General features: G+C 39.1%; 1 protein-coding gene and 1 non-coding gene across 5 annotated transcripts in view; one reads left to right on the top strand and one right to left on the bottom strand.

Moving 5' to 3' along the window:
• Positions 1-21,935, bottom strand: part of LOC126004072 (neurexin-3-like) — an 80,152-nt gene that overhangs the window by 35,882 nt on the left and 22,335 nt on the right. The window lies entirely within an intron of this gene.
• On the top strand, positions 8,521-8,627 carry LOC126005541 (U6 spliceosomal RNA). Its single transcript, XR_007494591.1, has one exon. It is a non-coding gene; the product is annotated as a U6 spliceosomal RNA (small nuclear RNA).

Raw genomic sequence — 21,935 nt, 5'->3', positions numbered from 1 at the left:
CTATAACTTAATTGCAGAGTTAGTTAGCTACACAAGTGCATATCTTTGCCAATATTTCTCAAAGTATATTTTTAAAAAGATTTCAGCTTATTGTATGTAATTTATATCCCCAAATTTAAAATAAAACCTCTTGCTTCATGGCTGAGTATAGAAATATGATCGGTAGTTATCCTTGTGTGGTGGGTTTCATTCATTCAGCAAATATTTATTAAGTACTTATTCAGTGTCAGTAAATGTCCCAAGTACAGGTGACATATCATTGTAAACAGATTAAGAAACTTGCCTGGGCAGATCATAAATTCTTTTGGGAGAGATAGATAACAAGCAAGTACACACATATCACAAATATTGTGCCCAATGGTGCTAAAGATGCTGCAAGAAAATTAGAGAAGGGAGAAGTAGGACTGCAAAGAAGGGGGTTGCATTTTAAAATAAAAGGGTCAACAAAGACCCCTTTCTCAGTATTTGGGCAGAGAAGAAAGTGTATGAGATAACCAGGGCTTCCACAAGATCAGACATTTTGACATCCCAGTTCAGCCCTTTTCCACAGGCCTCCATCCCAAACATGCCTCCTGAGCACATATATACTTGGCTGCTGCCTCCTTGACTACAGGCTACAGGCTTCCCTGCCTACATGAATTTTCTTCCTATAGACATACCAAGGCCTTCTTGTGCAATGAGACACATTAATTCAATAAATATTTACTAAATGTGCATTGTCTTTCAGGAAATATTCCAAGTACAAGTTCATACCTTTCTCATGTTCTCTATACCCCTATACACACACACACACACACACACACACACACACACACACACACACACACACACCCCTCCTAGGCAAACCTTCACACCTTATTTCACACCACCTGCTCGGTTTAGAACATCTTGCACCTCTCCCAGGTGTAGACTCACCTTCTGGAGACAGAATCTTTCAAGTAAACACAACCAAACTCCTGGGGGCAAGGCTTAGGACACTTGCATGGCCAGGACACCAACTCCATCCTAAATGAGAAGGCCAGTGCCTAAGGAACCCTCAGTATTAGTAATAAACTACCAGGGAAAATATGGGTATAATAAAGTTGAATATTCCCCTTCATGTGGATATATATGTTAACTACAAATTACATAATGTATTACAGTTGAATTGATGACAGCACATTCTAACAGTACAGTACTTGCTGCTAGCTTGCCACAAACTGGGAATTAGATTCAACCCTCAGTAGGTATAGTGCTATATAATTCTCACAATAGACTTATGAGGTCAGTGACATGACTTCCACTTTACAACTCAGCATTCTTACGGTCAGTTTACCAATGGTGGACTAAGAATTGAAACCAGAGTTGCCACCAGGTAGGCTCACTGGCCCAGCTCCACAGATCCTGGAGTTCCTGGAGCACTGTTGTGTATTTGAGCACCTCAAAATTCCTCAATACTGACACCCCAGTAGGAGTACATCAAATTAGATGGGAAAATAGCATAGAAACCAACTATTCTCAAATAAAAAAACAATATGGAATGCTTGGCTAGCAACAAATTGCTTAGTAAATCCTTAAACAATGACTTAATGACCACTTTGTGTAACCATTTTTACAAGTTTTCTTTTACTGAAGTATTTTTTGACAGTTCCATTAGACATTTAGTTGTAACAAGCAATATAAAATAAATTATTTTATGCCGGCCCCCTAAGGGGTTGGGGGTACTGGGTCAATGGAATAAAATATTGCTAGAGGGATTGGTGTTGGGACATTGAATGCCAGATACAACTGTATTATGAATTTTGTGAATCACAGTGTTTAACTAAAAAAATGTTTTAAAAATAATTGGAACCATGTGATCTGAAGAAATGTTTAGTGGGAAGGCAGTTGTCTTGCACATAGCAGATCTAGGTTCAACCCTTGGCACTCCATATGGATCCCCAAGTACTACCAGGTGGGACTCCTAAGTTCAAAACCAGGAGTAAGCTCTGAGTACAGCCCAAATGTGTCAAAAAATAATTGGAATCATGTCTACCCCACTTCAAGGCCTCTACACTAAGAAATATGTTATCATGTCCAGGCCAAAAGTAGCTCACATGAAGAAGTTTTGTCTATGTTCACTGCTTTATCTAAGTTCAAAAGGTAAGAAATTGATTTGTAGATTCATAAGAATAAAGAAAAATTTAAAAATAAAATAAGACTCTAGAAGCTGGGAATAGGGAAACTGGCATAGTGTACCCCTAAGTTTAATTCTCAGCAACAAAGTCATAACCCAGGTGATCCTGGTGGCCACCAGAACTCTGGCTTTAAGTAATACTGAGCTGAGGAGTAGTGAGAGTGAATTTCAACCCTCCTATGCACTGCTTGGGAGACACCCAACCCTTCCAAACCAGAAAAATCTAGCAACAAGCAGAAATACAAAAGAAATCATAGTGTTATGAAAAATATAAAATTTCTGAGTTTACTGGAAACACAGATAAACTACACTGAGAGTTGAAAATAAACTTAAAAAAGACAACAGAGACTCAATTTTAGAAGACCTATATATCAAACTAAGGAGCTATGCGTTATTTTATCAAGCACTAGAAGGTCTTATTGCTAAGTATATTTTAAATATTTTACAGTTAATATGATAACATCAAAAATGGGTATCATTGTCATCCATTGGTTACACAATCTACCCAAGATAGACAGTCTGACTCCATTGTCCAAGATTTTAGCTACAACCTAGAGTATTCTAACAATATTTTACATGGAGGCAATATTTTATAAAAGCAGGGGTGTAAGTTTGTTGTTATTTCCTTAAGATCCCTTCTATTGCATATGGGAAAAGAAGAGAGGATGCAAGGAGTATGGATAATAAAAAGACCACCTGAGAAGGCACCAAACTGCTCTAATTGAATGCTGGGATGGTCTCTCTGCAACAAAAACAGAAAATCAAAGGTGGCCACAGCTATTTAAAAGGTATAATTAAAAGGTAGTGGTCACTAAAGGGATAAGGGAGAGAGATGATGAAGCTGGCTCCAACCTTTCCTGCTAAGATCTGTGGATAAATATGTATGCTACCTACTCATATATGCAGTAAGTGATTAAAAAACTATCTTGTTCTTAATTTACTATTAATTCTCATTAAGAGAACAGTAGAGAGTTTTTTGTAAGTGGGTCTGAAGACTTTGTTTTATATCTGTCTATTTTGCCGTGCCCATTAGAGGAAAGAACCAAATGTGTGAAGGATCTAAGACTAGGTGGTGGCTAAGACAGTAATCATTGGGAAATCATTCACAGTTGAATAGCAGCAGGAATCATAGGATTAAGATAATAGAAAAGAAAATATGGGTAGAAGGAAAGATGGTAAATAGCAATACTCTAGACGCAGGGGTCCTCAAACTTTTTAAACAGGAGGCCAGTTCACTGTCCTTCAGACTGTTGGAGGGCCAGATTATAGTAAAAACAAAAATTATGAACAAATTTCTATGCACACTGCATATATCTTATTTAGAAGTGAAGAAACAAAATGGGAATAAATACAATATGTGGCCCTTGGGCCGTAGTTTGAAGACCCCTGCTAGAGAATGTAGACATTTAGGGGTCACAAATAACTGAATAAAAAAAAAGGACAGAAACCAAACACCTCTTTGTAAGTCTATGACTGTTGACGTGTGGCAGTTGGACTTGGACATGCCCCTTGAATAATCCCACATAATGACAGTCAAACCTGGACATGCCCCCTTGTCATGCTAGGTACAAAAGGAAAAATGTGGACCTTTGCAAGGGGGCCCAGGGTAGTGACCAGAGCAGTACCTGCCGGCTCTCGAGGAGGAAGGGCAGAGATAAAGCATCAGTGAGATGCTACCTACTTTATATCGATCTATCTCTTTATCTTTCTTTCTTACATCAGGGCCTCCCCCTGCCACCTCTGGCCAATAAATTTCCATCTTTCTCTCCTCTCTCTCAGAAATCCTCGGGTGGCAGAGGCAGGCCTCAGACTCCAGGAGTAATAAATATATATTTGGTTTCCCTTCTCTCTTCTCTCGCTCTCAGAATCAGGTAGGTTGGCTACGTGCTGGACTCCTTGGGTGGGCACAAGGCCCCTCCCAGTACCAGGCCCCACGGGCACCTGCAAGCCTTACAGCACCAGGTCTTGGCAAGCATCAGGTCTTTGCATATGACCATGTTATGTTTCTGTGTGTATCTGTGGGGTCTTTTAGTTGTTGATTTTTGTTTGCATCTTTGTTCAAGGCTTATTTCTCTCTCTCCGCTCTGCATTCATAGCAGGTGGTATTCAGAGCACCATATGAGATTCTAGGGATCCAACTAGGGCCGGATACATATGTAATAATTTCCTTAAATCCTGTACTTGGCTTATAACTAAGTTTTTATTTTAAGTGGTGAAATAGAAAAAATAATTCAAGCCAAATCATTTATAACCTTGGAAAACTTATGATAAGTCCCTTTGAGCTACAATTTTGACTCCATTATCTTCAAGATTCTTGTAGTTATTAGCAAGTCAGCAGTAACTGATTATAATGTGGCTTCCAAGTGGGGTGTACTGAATTAATATGGGAACTTCAATAAAAGAAACCTAAAAGAAGTTGTGCCCAGTCAATAAAAGTGACCAGTGGGAGAAGCAAACAGCCCATCTTGGCCTTTCACCCATGCTCTGCTTACTATTTTAGTTATCCTCCCTGAGTCCAAGTTCCTCTGTACTTACAAAAAAGAATCATTATTCACAAGGTACAACTTGTAGTTTCTCCTTCATCCTAGTCATTCTTCTTTAGTCATATCAAGAAAGAAAGTCATGGCATTCCCTGGTCTACTAGTGACCTGACCAAAGAGATTGGAACCACAGAAGCTCCGTACTCTAAGAATACACAAATGCAATTTCATGCATATTGAGTCTAAATTCTGTGCTTTAAGAGAAATCCCCCAATTCCACTTCACAGTATTGGTGTGAAAAATCTGTGAGAAGCAGACATGAAAGTGTTTTCAAAGAAAAGTACCACTGTATACAGGGGAACTCCATAGAATCAGGAAACAGGAATGAGTCGCCCTTAGATGGTTTATAAAATAGAAATTCCTGATATAGCGAGATGCTATAAGTGGATAGTGGCATGTCTTGCATGCAGCTGACTCTGGTTCTATCCCCAAAACCACATATAGTTCCCTGAGTACTGTGAAAAGTGGTTCCAGTTCAAAGAGCAATACATAAACCCTGATCACCATCAAGTGTGAACAACCACAAAAAGGAATAAAAGGCATCTCCACTTCTACAATCCAGAAAGCTCAACACAACATGAACCAAACTGGACCCACCAGCATCACATCTGCCCCCAAATCTGCCATAGGGCCAAATTACTCCACCTTAGGCTTCACCTTCACTCTCACAATTGCTTAATGTAGACTCTTCCCTCTTACTTACCCATTTGTCTCTCATCTCACTGCCACTATGGGTTCACTCCACCATTATCTCTTATGAATTCTTGAAATGGACACTAATTTCTTTAAAATTAGTTTTGGTCCCATTCAGTCCTAAAGTTTAGGGACATATCATAATTTCTTTCCCTAAAGTCCTTCAAAGAATCCTCAAAATGAAGACCTAACAGACCTTTCAAAAAATAGCTTTTCATTATCTTTCTTCCTCCTTAATCATTCTCATCCTTCTTATCAGTTATCATTTTCTAAGCAGTTGGAGTCTGTAATGCACTTTGTATGTCTCTTAACATGTTATAGGCTATTCTATATACTTGAAATATTCTTTATACCCTTACTCTCTTTACTTAGCCTGACCATGTTGTGATCATGTTTTAGGTCTCTCACTTACTTTTTTCACTTTCACTTCAATTTTTTCCAGAGAGACTCTATGACTCACATTAAGATCTGCTTGATGCCCTTCCTATGTTAATACATAGTGTCATAAACAATACTAACACAAACATCTATTTTGTAATCCTTTATCTACCATGTAAAAGAAATATATTCTTTCCTTCAATTGATTGTAAGTACAAAGAATTTTCTTTTGGTCACTATTACATCTTTGCCATCTAGTATAATATATGTCAAGCACAATAAAGGCTTAATAAATAATGGGTAAATAGTATGAAATCACAAAAACAGATTATCTGAAATGGTTCTCTGTAGTCACCTAGAAAAATCTCTTACCCAGAGGAACAAGTATTCTCCTGACAAACAACTGGAGACACTGAAAACATTTTTAATTGGTTTATTTACCACCTTTAGGAGGCTCTATTTCTAGAAAGTTCCTTCCTACATTAAGCTGAGTTGAGTCTCCCCCTAAACTTCCCTTCATCGATCATAACTATGCTCTCAGAAGACACACAAAACAAGCTTATTCATTATTTCTTGTGACAGTCCCTCAGAAATTTTAAGGCAGCTGTCATACTCTGATCATTCTCTCAGTTACCTTTCCTTCTATAATATTCATTTGTTGTAAGAGATCCTCTAACCTTAAATTTCAGCCCTCTCCCACTTTCACCAATGTCCATTCTTGACAGAATCTCACTTACAGAGTTATACCCAAGTGAACTCAATATCTAAGACTTCAGGGCAACAATACCCAAAGTCAAATAAGGTGGCACAGTGAAGAGATTTGAATTATAAATAAAAATAATAATTATAATTTATAATTATAAATAGAAATTAAAATTTTCTATTCTCAAAGATCTCTTAACTTTATCCAAGAACAAAGACATTCAGGAAAACAATGCAAGACATTGAACACCAAAAACTCAGAAAATAAAATCTCTTCATATGAAAATCTATGTTTGAGTAGAATAAGTCCATTCTAAACTGATTCATTTTCTATCAGTCACGTTAATTCACTTCTCCTTATTAAAATGTTTCATATTTTGCATTCTGAGTATCATCTGCTAATTATCAAAATCTATTAATAAAAGGCTACCAATGATTACCACTCCCTATTTGAGTACTCCAAGTACTCGTGATACATTGTTCCAATTCAGAGTCGACACTAAAAAATCTATTTTAATCCCTCTATACCTCCATTTCCTCATTAGTGAGTAAAATGGGTGGCATAGAATTCTGCCCCTAGCATACTTGTCATCCACAGAAATATGCAAATATAATGATAAGTCAGTACTCAATAACATGGAACATTCACGACTTTTGCATTCCTGCCTTTCAGTTTCAAAACAACACCCAGTGGCCTTAAGGATCAATTCATGCCTTGAGGGGGCCAGAGAGATAGTGAAGGTTAGTGCCTTGAGGGGGCCGGAGAGATAGTGAAGCGGTAGGGCATTTGCCTTAGATGCTGAAGGACGGTGGTTCGGTATTGGGTGAATAGTTTCTCCCCCCGAGCCTGCCAGGAGCAATTTCTGAGCATAGAGCCAGGAGTAACCCCTGAGAGTTGCTGGGTGTGACCCAAAAACAAAAACAAAAAACAAAAATAATTAGTGCTTTGGGTAACTTAGGTACAGGGAAGATTTCCTGCACTACTGCCTATACCCCAAGTCTACATAAAGACTGGAAGAATCCATTAAAGCATTCTTGATCTTACATGGTCTCTACCTTTATTGGAAATCCCTATCATAAAATGATCTCTAAACTTTCCAAGAGCCCTAGTAAACCTAATTAATGTTTTAAAACCTCAATAATCCAGAGTTCTTGAGATATTCTCTCTTACCCAAAACTCAGTTACTCAGTCTTTTAGAAATAAAGTTCGATGAAACAGCAATTTGTATAAAATCACAACAAAAAATGAAAGCACCAATTAGCGACTTTTTAAAAGAAGGGAGAGTATAATTATACCATTTATATATGATTAGCAATAAAATTTATATCTTTTTAATACACATTATTTGAGATAATAATGTACACATTATTTTAGTATTAATCTTTTTCTCTGCTATTCAATTACATTAATTATTGCATGATATTTTATTAGTATTAACCGATTTCTCATTATAAGAACTTAGTTTATTTCAACTTTTTTTTCTTTTACAATAGTGACAAATCTACTTTAAAATGTATTTACATGTACCTCTTTCTTTAGGGTACATATCTGTTGTTTTTGTGTTATGTTAGCAAAGGAATAAAATCAAAGGAGGAAAAATTAGTTTTAAATAAAAACAACCAACTAAAACTCTAAAAATAGAAATGGAATAAAGTGGACTAGTATATATATATATAGAAGACACTCCATCCCCAAAACCTGAATACACATTCTTCTCCAATGCATTTCAATCTTCTCCGGGATAGACCACATGCTGGCCCATAAAAGATATGTCCATAAAGTTAAAAATCTAGATACTGTACAGACTACATTCTCAGATCACAAAGCACTAAAATTAAAAGGGAAATATAAAGTGATACATAAGAAAAACTTTAACACTTAAAAATTAAACAGCTCAGTGGATCAGAGATGAAATAAAAGATGAAATCAAAACATTCCTAGAAACAAATGACAAAAAAGATACAAATTATCAGATTTTAGGGTACACAGCAAAAGTGGTACTATGAGGAAAATTTATAGCTTTGCAAACACACATAAGAAAAAAAGAAGGTGTGCTCACTTCAGCAGCACATATATTAAAATTGGAACAATACAGAGAAGATTAGCATGGCCCCTGCACAAGGATGACATGCAAATTCATGAAGCATTCCATATTTTTAAAAAACAATAAATAGGTTTACCCGCCGCTTCACCTCAGAACCGTCGGCTGGACAGGGTGGCAGACGCGTGCTCCGAGCTGGAGGGAAAAGACCTCATCCTCCATCCCTCCATCAGTCAACCTCTTCAGGGGCTGATTTGCAACATATGTAATTCTGCTTCGTTTTTTTTTTGTTTGTTTGTTTATTTTTGGAGCCACATCCAGTCGTGTACAGTAATTAGTCCTGGCTCTGTTCTCGGAGGTCACTCCAGGCAGTGTTCAGGGAATCTATCTGTTGTGTCAGGGATCAAACCTGGGTCTCCGGGGGCTCAGCTGTGAAAGACTGTGAGTGTGACCTGTCTATGTCTGTCTACTGTCCTCTTGCGTGAAACTCTTGCGAGTGGGGCAAAAAGAGCCTCCAGAAACCTCGCTTGCCCAGACGCCATTTTCAGGGAGGGACTTCAGAGCATAAAAACCGGCTAACCTTTGCAAAAGCTGGCTCCCTGTGTGTGACACCAGGCGGGGAAAATCCGCGAAAGTACACCGGCCCAGTGGGGCTCAGCTGTGAAAGACTGTGAGTGTGACCTGTCTATGTCTGTCTACTGTCCTCTTGCGTGAAACTCTTGCGAGTGGGGCAAAAAGAGGCTCAGAGGAGCACGGCCGCTCCGCTTCGCTACGCGGCCGTGCACTCTTTCTAAGGAAAGAACTCCATTGCAACAAGAAGGAAAAATCACACTAAGAACGGCGCTATATCACAGAAGCAAACATTTCTCTCTGGACTGTCTTCTCTGTTGCATGCTCGGGCCTAAGATTTGACCCAGTGTGAGGCCTCATCCACGGAGGACTCTCCTCCCTTAGAGGCAAGTCAGCCCATCCAGAAAGGGAGGAGCCAGAGGAGTGTGCTGCCTACATCATATAGACAATGAATACCACCACAACACGTAGAAAAACCCACAATACAAGTGTGACAATGGGGAAACAACGCAGGCCAGCATCAGACATAGAGAATGAAGATGACAATTCTGAGGACCAGATAATGACTGAACAACTAATCAACCTCTCAGATAAGGACTTTAGACTAGCAATATGGAAGGTGCTCAACAGACTCCAAGAAACCATGGATCGAGTTGAACAGAACACTAATAAGAACCAAGAAAATATGAAGGCAGAAATGACAAAACTCCAAACTGAAATAACATGTCAACTAACAGGACTGAAAAAGTCAGTAAACGAAGTGAATGACAAAATGGATAAGCTCTGGGACAGGGTATCAGAAGCTGAGAATAGACTTGGTGCTGTGGAAGATGAGATACATAACAATTCCATACAGCAGGAGAGATTGGACAAAAAACTTAAAGCAAATGAGCAGACAATGGAAAAATTAGTCAAAGAATGGGAACAGACGAAAATAGAAGTCTATGATAAGATCAACAGAAACAACTTAAGAATCATTGGAGTCCCAGAGACCCAGGAAGAAAAGTTCCAGGAAGAATCAATGGTCAAGAACATTATTAAAGAGAAACTTCCAGAGCTAAAGAATATATGTGATCAAATCCTACATGCCCGAAGAGTACCAACCAAAAGAGACCCCAGAAAAACCACCCCAAGACACATCCTAGTCACAATGACAAATCCCACAGATAGAGACAGAATTCTGAAAACAGCAAGATCAAAAGGGGAAATCACGTTCAAGCAAGCTTCCCTGAGATTTACAGCAGACCTGTCACCAGAAACGCTCAATGCCAGAAAGCAGTGGTGGGATATTGTGACAAGACTGAATGAAATGAATGCTTCACCCAGAATACTATACCCAGCAAAACTCACTTTCCGGTTTGATGGAAGAATACATGGTTTCACAGACAAAAAACAGCTCAGAAACTTCACAGACACAAAACCAGTCTTAAGAGAAAAACTGAAAGACCTAATCTAAGACAAGACTACCCAAAAGACACACCAAATTTTGAAATAAAGATGGCATTAAATCCCAGGACAATTCTTTCTCTCAACGTCAATGGACTAAATGCACCAGATAAGAGACACAGAGTGGCTAAATGGATCAAAAAACTCAATCCAACCTTCTGCTGCCTACAAGAAACGCACCTGAATAGTCAGAACAAACATAGACTCAAAATAAAAGGCTGGAGAAAAGTTATCCAAGCAAACAACACCCATAAAAAAGCTGGAGTGGCCATACTAATATCAGATAATGCAAACTTTATACTCAGGAAGGTTGTAAGGGACAAAGACGGACATTTTATATTAATCAAGGGGTACGTAGAGCAGGAAGAATTCACTCTCCTAAACATATATGCACCGAATGAGGGGCCAGCAAAATATTTAATACAACTGTTGACAAATCTGAAAAATAATATCAACAACAACACAATAATTGTGGGGGACCTTAACACGGCTTTGTCAATACTGGACAGGTCAACCAGACTGAAACCCAACAAGAATATACTAGACCTGAGGAGAGAAATGGAAGAAAGAGGCCTAGTGGATATATATAGGACACTCCATCCCCAGAAACCTGGATACACATTCTTCTCCAATGTACATGGGACATTCTCCAGGATAGACTACATGCTGGCACATAAAACATACCTCCATAAGATCAAGAGGATAGAAATTTTGCAGACTACCTTCGCTGACCACAAGGCTCTGAAATTATTTGTGAACTCCAAAGGGACTCAGAAGAAACACTTTAACACCTGGAAGTTAAACAGCCTCATGCTCAATAACCAGTGGGTCCGAGATGAAATCAAGGAGGAAATAAAAAGGTTCCTGGAAACAAATGACAATAAAGACACAAACTCTCAGAACTTATGGGACACAGCAAAAGCAGTACTGAGAGGAAAATTTATAGCTTTGCAAGCACACATCAGGAAGGAAGAAGGAGCTTACCTGAGTAGCTTAATGACACAGCTAATAGAACTAGAAAATGCTCAACAAAAGGACCCAAGAACAGGAAGACAGAAGGAAATAACAAAGCTGAGAGCAGAAATCAACGAAGTGGAAACTCAAAAAACAATCCGAAAGATCAACGAAAGCAGAAGTTGGTTCTTTGAAAAAATAAACAAGATTGATAGACCACTGGCAAACCTAACAAAGAAAGAGAGAGAGAGAAACTTGATAACTCGTATCAGGAATGAAAAAGGAGAGATCACTACTGATATGACAGAGATTCAAAGGGTAATCAGAAACTACTTTGAAAAACTCTACGCCACTAAAAATGAGAACCTGGAAGAAATGGATAAATTCTTGGACTCTTATAATCTTCCACGGTTGAAGGAAGAGGATGTAGCATATCTAAACACCCCCATCACCATTGATGAAATTAAAACAGTAATCAAATGTCTGCCGAAAAACAAAAGCCCAGGTCCAGATGGATTCACTAATGAATTCTATCAAACTTTCCAAGAGGAACTACTGCCAATCTTGGCAAGACTCTTTCATGAAATTGAACAAACAGAAACACTTCCAAATAGCTTTTATGAAGCCAACATCACCTTGATACCTAAACCAGACAGAGACGCTACCAAAAAAGAAAATTACAGACCAATATCACTGATGAATGCAGATGCAAAGATCCTCAACAAAATCCTGGCAAATAGGATTCAATGCCTCGTTAAGAAGATCATCCACTACGATCAAGTAGGTTTCATCCCAGGAATGCAAGGCTGGTTTAACATCCGTAAATCTATCAACATAATACACAACATCAATAACAAGAAAAATAAAAACCACATGATCATATCAACAGATGCAGAGAAAGCATTTGATAAGGTCCAACACCCATTCTTGATCAAAACTCTCAGCAAGATGGGAATGGAGGGAACCTTTCTCAATATAGTGAAGGCCATCTACCACAAGCCAGTGGCAAATATTATCCTCAATGGAGAAAAACTGAAAGCCTTCCCTCTAAATTCTGGCACAAGACAAGGCTGTCCTCTCTCACCACTCCTATTCAACATAGCACTGGAAGTACTTGCTATAGCGATTAGGCAAGAAAAGGATATCAAGGGAATCCAGATAGGAAAGGAAGAAGTCAAGCTCTCACTATTTGCAGATGACATGATACTCTACTTAGAAAACCCTAAAGACTCTATCAAAAAGCTTCTAGAAACAATAGACTCATATAGCAAGGTGGCAGGCTACAAAATTAACACACAAAAATCAATGGCCTTTCTATATACCAATAGTAATAAGGATGAAATGGACATTAAGAAAACAACCCCATTCACAATAGTACCACACAAACTCAAATATCTTGGAATCAACTTGACTAAATATGTGAAGGACCTATACAAAGAAAACTATAAAACTCTGCTCCAAGAAATAAGAGAGGACACACGGAAATGGAAACACATACCCTGCTCATGGATTGGCAGGATTAACATCATCAAAATGTCAATACTCCCCAAGGCATTATACAGATTTAATGCCATCCCTCTAAAGATACCCATGACATTCTTCAAAGAAGTGGATCAGACACTTTTGAAATTCATTTGGAACAATAAACACCCTCGAATAGCTAAAGCAATCATTGGGAAAAAGAATATGGGAGGAATTACTTTTCCCAACTTTAAACTGTACTACAAAGCAACAGTTATCAAAACAGCATGGTATTGGAATAAGGATAGGTCCTCAGATCAGTGGAATAGGCTTGAATACTCAGAAAATGTTCCCCAGAGATACAACCATCTAATTTTTGATAAAGGAGCAGGAAATCCTAAATGGAGCAGGGAAAGCCTCTTCAACAAGTGGTGTTGGCACAATTGGATAGCCACTTGCAAAAAATTAAACTTAGACCCCCAGCTAACATCATGTACAAAGGTAAAATCCAAATGGATTAAAGACCTCGATATCAGCCCCAAAACCATAAGATATATAGAACAGCACATAGGCAAAACACTACAGGACATTACAGGCATCTTCAAGGAGGAAACTGCACTCTCCAAGCAAGTGAAAGCAGAGATTAACAGATGGGAATATATTAAGCTGAGAAGCTTCTGCACCTCAAAGGAAATAGTGCCCAGGATACAAGAGCCACCCACTGAGTGGGAGAAACTATTCACCCAATACCCATCAGATAAGGGGCTAATCTCCAAAATATACAAGGCACTGACAGAACTTTACAAGAAAAAAACATCTAACCCCATCAAAAAATGGGGAGAAGAAATGAACAGACACTTTGACAAAGAAGAAATACGCATGGCCAAAAGACACATGAAAAAATGTTCCACATCACTAATCATCAGGGAGATGCAAATCAAAACAACGATGAGATACCACCTCACACCCCAGAGAATGGCACACATCACAAAGAATGAGAATAAACAGTGTTGGCGGGGATGTGGAGAGAAAGGAACTCTTATCCACTGCTGGTGGGAATGCTGTCTAGTTCAACCCTTATGGAAAGCGATATGGAGATTCCTCCAAAAACTGGAAATCGAGCTCCCATACGATCCAGCTATACCACTCCTAGGAATATACCCTAGGAACACAAAAATACAATACAAAAACCCCTTCCTTACACCCATATTCATTGCAGCTCTATTTACCATAGCAAGACTCTGGAAACAACCAAGATGCCCTTCAACAGACGAATGGCTAAAGAAACTGTGGTACATATACACAATGGAATATTATGCAGCTGTCAGGAGAGATGAAGTCATGAAATTTTCCTATACATGGATGTACATGGAATCTATTATGCTGAGTGAAATAAGTCAGAGAGAGAGAGAAAAACGCAGAATGGTCTCACTCATCTATGGGTTTTAAGAAAAATGAAAGACACCCTTGTAATAATAATTTTCAGACACAAAAGAGAAAAGAGCTGGAAGTTACAGCTCACCTCAGGAAGCTCACCACAAAGAGTGATGAGTTTAGTTAGAGAAATAACTACATTTTGAACTGTCCTAATATTGAGAATGTATGAGGGAAATGTAGAGCCTGTTTAGGGTACAGGCGGGGGTTGGGTGGGGAGGAGGGAGATTTGGGACTTGGGTGATGGGAATGTTGCACTGGTGATGGGTGGTGTTCCTTTTATGACTGAAACCCAAACACAATCATGTATGTAATCAAGGTGTTTAAATAAAAAAAAAACAATAAATAAATAAATAAATAAATAAATAAATAAATAAATAAATAAATAAATGAGCCTAAATAAAAAGCTTAATGACATAGCCTTCAAAATTAGAAAATGATCAACAAAAGAAACCAAAAATAGGTAGATAAAGGAAATAATACAGATTAGAGCAGAAATCAATGAAGCAGAAATTAAAAATAAATTTGAAAGAATAACAAAAGCAAAAGTTGGTTCTTTGAAAAACTAAACAAGATAGATAAGCCACTAGCAAAACTCAAGGAAATGGAGAGAAACTTAATAAACTGGATTAAAAATGAAAAGGGAAAATCACGACAGATACAGCAGAGATCCAATGGGTAATCAGAGACTACTTTGAAAAACTCTATGCTACAAAACATGGAACTTAGAAGAAATGGGTTAATTCTTAAACTCTATAATCTTCCAAGATTAAACTAGGATAATCTATCATATCTAAGCAGATCCATCATTACTGACTAAATTAAAAAAGTAATCAAAAGTTCTCCCAAAAACAAAAGCCCAGGCCCAGATGGATTCACTAACGAATTCTTTCAAGCTTTTCTTTTTTTTACTATTTTATTTAAACACCTTAATTAAGAACATGATTTTGGTTGGGTTTCAGTCATGTAGAGAACACCCCACATCACCAATGCAACATTCCTATCACCAATGTCCCAAACATCCCTCCTCCCAACCCCACCACTGCCTGTACTCTAGACAGGCTTCTTACTTCCCTCATTCATTCACATTATTATGATAGTTCTCAGTGAAGTTATTTCTCTAACTAAACTCATCACTCTTTGTGGTGAGCTTCATGAAGTGAGCTGGAACTTCCAGCCCTCCTCTCTTTTGTCTCTGAAAATTATTGCAAGAATGTCTTTCTTTTTTCTTAAAACCTATAGATGAGTGAGACCTCTCTCTCTCTCTCTCTCTCTCTCTCTCTCTCCTGATTGCTGCATTATATTTTATTGTATATATGTACCACTGGTTCTTTAGCCATTCATCTGCTGAAAGGCTTCTTGGTTGTTTCCAGAGTCTTGCTATGGTAAATAGTGCTGCAATGAATATAGGTGTAAGGAAGGGATTCTTGTATTGTATCTTTTTGTTTCTAGAGTATATGCCTAGGAGTGGTATAACTGGATTTTTTGGGAGCTGAGGAATCTCCATATCGCTTTCTATAAAGATTAGACTAGACGGCATACCTACCAGCAGTAGATAAGAGTTCCTTTCTTTCACATCCCTGCCAACACTGCTTGTTCTTATTCTTTGTGATGTGTGCCAATCTCTGTGGTGTGAGGTGGTACCTCATAGTTGTTTGGATTTGCATCTCCCTGATGATTAGTGATGTGGAGCATTTTCATGTGCCTTTTGGCCTTTTGTATTTCTTTGTCAAATTGTCCATTTCTTCTCCCCATTTTTTGATGGAATTAGATGTTTTTTCTTGTAAAGTTCTGTGCCTTGTATATTTTGGATATTATCCCCTTATCTAAAAGCCTTCCCTCTAAATTCTGGTACAAGACAAGACTGTCCTCTCTCACCACTCCTATTCAACATCACACCCTAATAGGACCTTCCTGAGAAGGTTCCCAGCATGCATCTGGTTCCTATTACTTCACTCTAAACATCCCCAGAAATGATCATGCAGGAGTATCTTTAGCCAGCACAGTACCCAATGCCCTTCTGCAGAGGTTGATTGAAATTTCTTTCATGTCATTAATATTTTTAATTTAAAATTTCTTTCAGGTCCTCTATGGCTGTTGACAAGAACAGGTGGTCACTTCATTTTCAGCCAGACTAATGGAGTCATGCTGCGCTCAAGTCACCCTGCTTTTGATTTCCTTGTGCTTCCCATAGGACATTCTCAACTCTCTAACTTAAGAGTTTGTAGCCACAAAACTCTCCCTTATGAAAGCAAGCATGACACTTCCAGAGTAAGTGGTTGAAATGGATGAGAATATGTTCACTGCTTCCGTCCAGAGTTCAACCAGAACCCCCCCCCCCCAAAAAAAAACCCCTCCCCACTGAGATTCTAGCTTAAAATGAATTTATATTCATTAGCTTCAATCATCCGAACCTGTCTCCTTTCTGGAGGCCTGGCTCAGACCGAAGTGTGAATGTGCACTCTCTATTGGCACACTTCAGAAGCATGTCCTCTGAGAAGATGGAAGTACAGAATGTCAAACATGTTTGACAATGTCACTGCCATGAGCTCCCTTCCTAAGGCAATATTTCTCCCTTCTCTTCCACCTTCTGCCTGCAGCCTGAAACTTGTCAGCAGCCCCTTTCAAAGTGAACATACAAGTTGGTTTGGCTTAAAAGGTCAATTGCAGCAGATTTGTACGTGTTCCCTGCCTCTGATGCCAAAGTCCCATGGAAGCAAAGGGAGTACAAGCAGTCCCCAAGGCAGGCTCCCTTGCTCCCACCCCCAGCTTCTCACTGCTTCACTACCCTCCCCAAGTCTGAACGATGCCTTCAGCCAAGCAAGGACAGAATGCTCTCAGGCGGGGTGTTTCTCCACTGTCTTCATCCAAAGCCCCTCATGCTTTAACAGTTCAAGTCACCCAGCATGAGAGAGTTGCAGAGCTATCTACTGACAGAGAGATCTGAAGAAAAGACCTTAGGACTTGATGTAGACTGTCATTTTGCTTAAGTCTGGGCAGTGTAGAGTGTTTAGACTGATGCAAAGTCAGGGAGCCTATTTGGCTACATTCTCGGGAAGTCATTTCTATTAATGAGGCACCTGTCCTAAAACTCAGTTCTCAAATCAGGGTTCAGGGCCCTTGGTGCTCTGGGAGATACTTCCAGATGGTCACCAGGCTGTTGCCTGCAATATTAATGCTTCAAATGCGGCAGCATCAACACTTCTGTTTCCAACATGACGTCACCATGGACTTTCCTTGGGACATCTCTGAGAATTATGAAGTATCACGATCAGAACCTTGGAGAGCTCCAGATCAACCCAACCTCATTTCAAGGAAAAAGACTCAGACTCTAGAAGCCAGCAGAAGGCTGTTGACCATCAAAGTGATACATGGGAAGAAGGTCTGCACCTCGGACCAAAGTTTCATTTGACATTGAACTTCCAGGAGACAGAAACTCAACTTCCTATTCAAACTGTACCTTACCACTCAGGTTCAACAAAGTGCCTTTTCATGACGAAGGTAGGCAGGCCCTACAGAAGGCTGCCTGGATTGCTAAAGTAGCTGTAGTTGTTCATCATATTAAATTCAGAAGGAAACTCTAAGCGTGTTTTTTCATTTCAAAGTATGAAACCAGCAAGTCCGGTGTGTTTATTCATCTGAGATCTTAGAAACTGCCCAGATCACTGCATTTCCACTTACCCTTGTTGATTGCTATAGTTCTCCACCCTGAGGATACAACTAAGTTACAAGGAAGACAATTATTTTTACTGACACTTCCTTTCTTTCCCTCTGTTGATGTATTCGTTGACATGACTGGGATCTAAGGCTTTTATAATACAATTTTCTAGGGCCAGAGAGATAGTATAGCAGGTAAGATGCTTGACTTGCATACAGCCACTCAGGTGGCATCTCAGCACTATTTCTGGTTCCCTGAGTACTTCTAGAATTTATACCTGAGTGCAGAGCCAATATTAAACCCTGATCCCAAGATGTGGCTCTCATACCACAGTATAAAGTAGAAAGAAAGAAAATATTTTACCGTATTTTAGGTCCCCTCCCCAAAATGCCAGGTACTGAAAGTTTAGGGTAAAGACTGAGAGTGTCTTGGTGACAAAGAAACTCACTTTGACAATTTTTCACTTGTGTTTCACTAATAAATATAAAACCAAGAGAGACTTGTTACATCTCCTGCCATGACTACAGCCTATCTAATGATTCTGTCTGATTAAGGTGACTCACTCCCACATAATTTATAGTCCCATTCACAGAAGGCTGAAAGCTAGCCCTTTTCCCACAAATGCCTGCTAAAGTACTATACCAAGTTCCCTCAATCCAGACAGAGCAGATAAACCAATGAGCAGTTTCCACCCACTATACTAGGAGCAAACCTGAAGTACTTCCCCATCACACCATATTCAGTAGGGATGGCTGAGCCTCAAGAGCTGTCATAAACTGGATGAAGACCTGCCACCCAAGCAGCATGCACTAATCAAGCAGCCTCCTCTCTTCATTTCCAATTCTCTATATTTTGCTTCATTTCCAGAGCAGCTGGCATCATCATGTTACAGGTACAAACGCCTCTGCCTTCCATTCCAGGGGCAAGTCACTTCGACATAATAATGTCCCTTCTGGCTCAGAACAGGTTGGCTCACCTCCATTTGAAGATGCAGCTGCTCATACCAATAGCTGTTTCCCAACACAGCAGTCCCCCAAGGAAATTTCCTGGGAAACTGGGTCAGTCAAAGGACAGAGCCATCATGAGGATACAGGCCCCCTCTGAGGGTGCACAATAATGAAGAATGCCTCAGAACATAGGTGGTCAGAAGGGCCAAGGCCAAGCACAATCTTCTGTGACTAGTTGTGTTGTCTCAGGAAGCACTTTCTCAACCTATTACTTCATTAGTAGTATAAAAGATAATGCTGTTCAAAGGAAGTAAATAACAATGATACCTGTAAAAATGCTCAGTGCAGACATGGACCCATATATGTTAGCTACTCTTGCTGTTTTTACAATTAAGAAAATCTAAAGAAATCCATAGAAATATAGAAGACCCTGCATGGTTCAAGCTACCACTGCTTCCAATGGCTTCATAAAGGTGGGAAATCTGACTTTTCAATACACCTGTGAAAAGTTTAGTGCATAGTTCTGTGAAAGTCCACAGATACTCATTCTCCACATACTCCTTCTACAGGTTCAGCATCTCTGGCCTGGGCTTTCTGCTGGCTGCACTCATTCTTTTTACTCAAAGCCTCTCTTACTGGTTTCTAGATAGTTCATGTTGGCCTTGTGTCAACATCCATTTTAAGCCCCAAAGCAGGTTCTGACAACAAGATTCTGCTGACCTCAATGCTTTTCCAATTTCTGGCATCACGAGAACTTTCTCTGGAGACAGAAGCCCTGTCCCACAGCCAGGGATGAGTAGGAGGCTCTTTTTCTTTGCCTCTTATGACCAAGATATGCCAATCACTTGATCCTGACTGTTATTTGTCAACTATATAGCATGCTAATGGGTCTTCCAGCAATTTTTTTCATTCTACAATAAATTATCTGAAGTCTGAAACTTGACTAGAGAGTGCCTTCAATAAAGTCTACTCCTAGTCATCTATTTGAAAAAATTCTCTTGGTACTATTTATTCAACCCTAGATTTACAGAAAGTACCAGGATCCTCTAAGTATGGTGAGGATAAGAGATTACTGGGATCTTCCAATGAGAAGCAGATAGGTTAGAACTTTTTATTTTTTAGCCTTTATTCATAGAAATACTTATTTATGCATATTTTGGTCACCATTTCCTAACTTTTTTTACAGAGAAATCAGAGATCAGGAACTTCTACCACCAGCTGAGTTTTCCAAATCCCTTGGAAATAGAACTATGAGGCTGATTCATTTTATCTAAACTCAAAGTTTTCTGGTCAGGATGGGACTATATTGTTGTGATTCCCATTCCTGGCACAATAAGCCAGGAATAAGACAAAAAGAGTGTCTGACAGCAGGGATGATGGTATGAAGATCCTCTCTCAGAAGATAAGTCTGAACAGGGAAAAGAACCAAAAAAATCAGAAACCAAACTTACATACTAGACAGAATCCAGCCCAGCAGAACATTCCCAGAACTGGACCCAGGCCTTAGATTCAGGGAGAACAGAACAATAGAAGAAATGTGAAAGAAGTGCCTTGTGGCAGGGCTCAGAGAATCCACTTGAGTTATACTCATTCCTTGACTGAAAACATTCTCAAATGTCCTTTGCTCTGGGTCAGAACTACAAAGCACTTTGTATTTTTCTTAAATACATAGAAGGTATTCAAATTATGTTTTTGAAGGATTGAAGTGGGAGATCTCAGATAAAATAGCCACATTTCCAACATAGTGGTGGTATTCTCAGAACCATCCAGGTCTGAGTAGGAAAGGGAGAGTAAGTGGAAGAAAATGACCTCCAAAAATGTCCCAAAGGAATCATGTTAGGTCATGGATATCCCCCAAAGATAAGTATGTCTGAGTCAATATAGCTCCTCTAACCAAAAAAGAGAAGTTAACTTTATCCAACCAGAAGAGGAAAAGTACAATTACTTCCTATCTTCCAGTTTTCCCACCAAGTAATGAATACTTTGAAAGTGGCCAATCACCTTAACCTTCACCTTGTGTTAAGAACAGCAAAAGTAGAGCCTTGCTGATAGCCAAGTATGCTCTAGGTTGAGGCATCACTAAGTTCCTTCCCAATTATCTTCATTAACCATTTTCTTTCTTACATTAATCCTGAATCACAGTGATCCTAAAGGGTATTTTCATTCATTCACACCTCCCAGGGTTCTGGTAATCAAACAGAAGGATTTTCGGACAGTCACAAGAACTGTGTTTTACTTGCAAAATTCTTTCACATAGCCTTCTAGAATTAGATGGAAGAAAATAAGGAAGGAGAAGATGATGAGGACATGGATAACAAATGCTGGTTTGCCCTGATCTCTTCAGTGTAATATCTTCTTCAGTATCCCAGCTAAAAGCAGGGTCAACCTCCTGTATTGATTATGCATACAGGCCACTGAGTGGACAAGCCTACAGGATAATTTATATGCTGGCATTGGCATTCACAAATCTGTGGGCAGAGTTCAAAGGAAAGAGCTGAATAGCAGACATCTGAAATAAGCACAATCATAACACTTCTACATCTTCTGGTGGGTGGGGCAGAAACTATGAAGAAAGAATGTATAAATTAGACTAGTTATGTGGATCAATAGTAATGTATATGCCTTGAATGCATGAAACTTGTTTGATTACCAGAACCATGGGGGGGACATGAATGAATGAAAAGACCCTCTAGGATCACTGTGATCCAGAATCAATGTAAGAAAGCAAATGGTTAATGAAGATACAAGTGCCAAACACTAGGACTTTCTCTAGCAGTCCCTTACTGTTCTTACTGTTAATTCTCCTTACTTTGCCTAGGAACTAATTTTCAAGAACCATAGTCCTTAAACATTATCTCAGCTTGAGATTTAAAACTTACTTAAACTAAGTGGAGGTTAGCAGATGGGAGGAGGGAGGAGACAGGAGGAAAAATGAAAGAGAGAAGAAGAGAGATG

The sequence above is a fragment of the Suncus etruscus genome, chromosome 3 (assembly GCF_024139225.1).
Source record: "Suncus etruscus isolate mSunEtr1 chromosome 3, mSunEtr1.pri.cur, whole genome shotgun sequence".
NCBI lineage: Eukaryota > Metazoa > Chordata > Mammalia > Eulipotyphla > Soricidae > Suncus > Suncus etruscus.
This window is presented reverse-complemented; position numbering and strand designations above follow the sequence as displayed.